The 5,523-nt window shown below is 32.2% G+C and overlaps 1 long non-coding RNA gene across 4 annotated transcripts; it reads right to left on the minus strand.

Annotated features, from left to right (window-relative positions):
- Window positions 1–400: 400 nt before the first annotated feature.
- LOC116401764 lies at window positions 401–4,931 on the minus strand. 4 transcript variants are annotated; one of them, XR_004214129.1, is made up of 4 exons: window positions 3,878–4,931; window positions 2,893–2,995; window positions 1,618–1,782; window positions 401–855 (listed from the first exon to the last, which is right to left on the minus strand). It is a non-coding gene; the product is annotated as an uncharacterized LOC116401764 (long non-coding RNA). The 4 variants fall into 4 exon arrangements; XR_004214128.1 differs by having other exon boundaries at window positions 2,893–3,783; XR_004214127.1 differs by having other exon boundaries at window positions 3,721–4,931.
- Between the last annotated feature and the right edge of the window lie 592 nt (window positions 4,932–5,523).

The following is a 5,523-nucleotide window of genomic DNA, read 5'->3' on the forward strand; positions in this document are numbered from 1 at the left end:
ATCAAAATGTTTCAATAGCGTTTTCAATAACATTAGAAAAATGCTATAAAAGACATTTTATAGCGTTTTTTATTGCGTTCGAAAAGCGTTATCAAAACGTTTCAATAACTATTTTAATTACAATGAAAAAGTGTATTAAAATGTTTCAATAGCACTTTAATAACATTGGAAAAATGTTATAAAAGACTTTTTGTAGCATTTTTTATTGCGTTCGAAAAAGCGTTGTCAAAACCATTCAAAGCATTCTCTATCATGAATAATATCAAAGTGTAAGCAAGTTTGAAACTCAAACTAGTTTTTGTTATCAAAATTTAATGATGATTAAGAATTGAAAGGTTAATTAGCTTTAAAAAATATGGATATATGAAAACAATGGGAATAAGAATATCACGCAACAAAATTTACTTTGAATAAGCTAAAACAACACCGCTTTATATGCTAATGGCCAAAACCAGAAATTAAGAAACAATTCAACTCCAAAAGTTTTGTATCCAAAATTTGGAAGCATACTGAAAAAATTGTACTATTCAAGCAGTTCAAAGATCAAACAAAAATAAGACCGACAATACAAGACAAAAGTTCAAAGAGGAGAAAATTCTAATAGCCACTCTTGAGATCATTAACCACGCCATATGGAATGGGAGTCACGCTCTCCATTCAAGCACCTTCAACCATGAACCCTGGTTTAGGGCCTTCTGGTTGCCTCTTGGTGCAGATGACTGCGCTTTTGGCCTTGACTTCGACCTTCAGCTCGTCATTCTTCACCATTCTCAAGCGAAATTCCTCGGTACATCGAGAAGGTTGCACATGCTCGACTCCGACATGAATTCTCTTCTTAATAATTCTGTTCCCGACCTACAAAATCCATTATGAACATCACAAGTTTAATAAGAAAAAGAGTCCAAATCATAATAGAACTTTCTCTCATCCGATTCCAAAACCCATCAAACTAACAAAGTTTAATAAGAAAAACAGAGTTCAAAGAAAAACAGTTGTCTTCAACAAAATCGTCAAAGTTAATTATTTTCTTTCTTATTCTTATTGTCATGTATTCAACACCATCACTTTTCTGCACTAAAATTAACACAAAAATGTGACAACTAATTATAATTAACTTTGGTACCAAGAAATAATAACAATATAGTTATATATGTGTGTATATATATTATCACCTCCTCAACAGACAGCTCAGCAGGAAAATAAAAAAATTATCATTGAGATCAAATAACTAATAGGAAAATAAAAATATTATCATTGAGATCAAAGAAAGCATGGCCAACAGTCACAGTGGTTGAAAACTATAGGAGATATCATGAGTTACTCCATCTTCAAAGAACTAACATAATGATAAAACTCAATGATTTTCACACTGCACAAATTGCACCTCAAACCTTACAAATCTAACACATCAAAACATGAACTAACATAAAGACAGATAGCAAAATTCACAGCAACTAAAATAGATGGGTTTCCCTAAGAGAAAGATATCATGGATATAAAAGAGTTAGTGCATGAAAAAACCTTTTATTTTCCTAACAATTTGCTGATATAATACATATGATACCTAATTCATTATCTAACTCTAACAATAAATTAGTTAAAGAAGTAAATAAATACCTAATTCACAAAGTAACTAAGTGATTCAATTCCAACATTCATGTTTAATGCATGGGTTCTCCAAAGCAGAGGTGGAAAGAAGTTCAAGTTTCGTATGGAATTCAGCAATTCTGCACAGTTCTGGACAAGAAGCCTCAAAAGGTTGAGACCCAAGACGGGATATTCCTGAGGGGATGGAGGAAGGGGGTTACGGCTCCAAGAAAACGAACTTTCATGAGAAAAAATTGTACCCAAAAGTTTAAAACTCATATGTAACATCAAGTAATCTCAATGTGTGGCAATTCTGGTAAAATGCAAGATAACCACAGGAAGCTCAGCCTAAATTATATACATCTTTGATCCTCAAGAGAACTCATAGAAGACGTTTTCCTGATAAGTTAGGCTCCATTTGTTGCTCTACTGGAATTTGTAGACATTCAACCGCCTCATAAAGCAGTTCAGTTTAATTAAATTAACTCATTAGCATGAAGGAAGAAAGATAACATATTGCAATAGCGCCAAAAACTGAAGAACTAAAGGAATTGTAATGGCAAATAATATCAATATATAGCTTTTGTTATTGATGATATGTCACTTGAAGTCTATACTATTTTCCTTTTTATCTTACTACACCAATCCAAAAATTCTTTTTCTTTCACAAAAAGACAATACATGATTTAAGTAAAAGGAGCAACTAGATCGTAAAGAAATATTATTGTTCGTTTCTTCATTCTTGAGCCTGAAAATTTATAGAACTTTTTTCAAAACAAATGCAAAGACCCCAATGGACCAAAGTATTTTCTCCCAAGCTTTAATGGACCTCCCATGATTTGAAGAAAAACAAACGAAAGGAACTAAGTGAAGAATATAAAATAGAGAAATTGCAATTGATGACCATTTTAGAAACATCTTAAAAAAATTGCAAATATAGTAAAATTATTGATAGACTTGTATAGCTGATAGACTTTGTATGGTTTATCAATGATAGACCAATATTTGCGTGATAGACTTATATCACTGATAGCATTTGACAAATTTTGCTATATTTACAAATTTTAAAAAATGTTGCTATATACTTAATTATTTTGAATATAATTGCTAAATTTGCAACTATTCCTATAAAATGCTACAAATATTCACAACCATCCTCCATCCACACACATTTTTTTAAAATAAATAAAAAGTAAAAAAACTTAAATGAAGAAGGCAATATATTATGATTATAAATAACAAACCTTAATAATTTAGATAGACTAGGAATTCAAATTTCACTTTCATTCAGAAGAAGAAACATACCGAGCATCAATATAGTAAGGCTTCAATTGGAAGAAATCTCTTTCAAATGCATCTTGATCCTCAACCTTCACACTAAGCAACACAACATGCTCATATATATCCCCTAAAGACCGCAAGTAAACAAAAAAAGATAAACGTATAAGATTTAGATTTAGAAAATGACCATACAGGAAAGGAGAAAAAAAACAAAAGTCCCATGTAGATAAAAGCTCTTTTGTATAGAAGATTTTGCATCAGAATATACAAACGTTTTTCCCACGATAGTGGTGCATCCTAGGACAAGAGGATCCATTAATTCACAAAAAAAAAATAGTAGGCTAAGAGCAAAACCAACTACATCAGCAAGTTATTTAATGTTAACAAAATTCGACAAAAAGTAAAAATAAACATACAAATTAAAGGCAATCATAAACAATGGAGTACACAAGTAATTAAATAGTTGGTTTATTTTGGCAGAGAGCATAAACAGTAGTTACTTGTAAATGAGCCTATGGATTCTTTTCTTTGTCATTTGAATACTCACGACAACAAGAAAATGTAGACTTAACACACAACAGAAAGTTCAAATAAATAAATAGAAACCATGAAATTGTCCTTGATGACACTTTTATGGTCTCTTTGATAAAAGTATACCTCAAGCTCTTATATGTAGACAATAATACGTTGCTTGTAGAGCTTTGACAATATCTTATGGAGATTAATACAAATCATGATTCATTATGTCAACAAAGAGTGCCTTCACACATAAAGCATACATGCACAAGAAATAAATAAAATTTTGAATATTCCTTGTGAAGACTCGCTAATGGAAGAGAATAGAGAACTAACCAATAGCTCTGACTCTGCTCCCAAAAATTAGGTGTCCGAATTGGCAATGACTAAATTTTACTTCTGGAATTTCTCATTATTAGACCGCAAGCAAAAACTACTAAAATCTTAATGGACAATTTCACAAAATGAAGAAGTAATGGGCAAACAAACTAACCAGTTCTAATGGCTCCTTCACAATTATTGCTACGAGGGCTGCTTCATACTGTCGTCTTTCTTTCACAAGCAAAAACTATATGTGATAAAATAATAAGAAATATAACGCAAAATAAATTAACTATTAACAAACAAATTTGATTTTCAGAAACTGAAGATGAAGTTGCTATCAAAATCATAAATACACAATTAAAAGTTTGAAGGAATAAGAGTGCTCAACACTTAAAAAGTTTGAAGGAATGAAGTAAAAAAAGAAAGTAGTGGAACTGTCTAATTACAATCTCGATCTCGGAATAAAATCCAGGGAAAGAAGCCAGTCAACCTATAAAACCAAATAACTTCCATATTTCAACAAAAAAACATTGTCAACTTTGATACATTAATCGAAATTCATACTCATATTAGGAATTATTAATTTGCCAACTTTCTCGAGCAAAGCCGTTATGTTAACATTGAAAGCCGAGGGAGCTGAAGCTGTCAAAATCCCCTACATCTCAATAACCGAAATGTTGTATGGCAAACTCACAACCCACTTCATGTAACTTGATTCAAGTTTAGATCCGGGTACGACGGAGCCGAATCCAACCTTATCGGCTTGGAGATCGGTAATGTTGAAGAAATATAGATTTCCAAGAGCGTGACTTGTGGTTTGGTATAGAGCGTAGTGCAAAGAGTGGTCCCGTTGGAGATCTTGTGGAGTTTTGCGGGATCTTAGTAGTCCAAGACGATGTGGAGACTGAAGAGATTTTTGATAATGGAGAGAGGATGTTTGTCGAGGATGGGAGAATTGGCAACGACAAGGACGAGGATAATCTGACGGCTGTTTATCTCGTCAGTAAGTCTGGTTTGTTGGAGATAATTGTTGAAAACGTTGTACTAAGGGAAGTCTTTCAGCATGTCGGTAATATTGTGGGCGGAGACGATGGCAGCAGTGGCGGCGAAGGCGAGGAAGAGGAGAAGAGATTTGGAAGCCGCCATGAGAAATAGAGAAAGGGAAGAGAGGAAGGATGATACGGAGGATGAGTTTGCGAGAAGAGGAAAATTGGTGGAAGTCCGAAAAATAAAAAAGGGATAGTAGTAAATTTAACAATTAGATTCAAAGTAATTAAGCATATAAAAACATTTTAAAAAAATTGTAAATATAGCAAAATTTGTCAAATTATTCGTGATAATTTTGCTATATTTGCATTTTTTTAAAAAATTTTGCTATATCCTTAATTATTATTGTTGAAATGGTTATCAATTGCAATTTTTCAATAAAAAAATGAACATTTTGGGCCGTAAGCATAACACACAAAACCTTTAAAAATTCTGTTTTTTTTTTTTTAATTTTCGTTCTTCGTCTTTTTTTCCTTCTATTTTTTATAACTATGGTTGGAGGCTATTAAAAGACATATTTATGGTAGTGAATTACAAAAATGATGCATACTATCAATAATCACACTCAACTTAAACTTAATACTAATAAAGAGTTTAGGCTCTCCCTAAACTTGAGACTCTTATTCATGTGTTTATGCTTCCTTAAACTCGAGACTCCTCCGCTTGAAACAATGCAAATCTTTCCATCTTAGGTTTGGAAAACCTTCCAAACATCTTACATTTTCCTGAAAGAAACTAATTTCTCAAACATAAGCTTAGAACACTCCA

Source organism: Cucumis sativus, chromosome 1 (assembly GCF_000004075.3).
Source record: "Cucumis sativus cultivar 9930 chromosome 1, Cucumber_9930_V3, whole genome shotgun sequence".
NCBI lineage: Eukaryota > Viridiplantae > Streptophyta > Magnoliopsida > Cucurbitales > Cucurbitaceae > Cucumis > Cucumis sativus.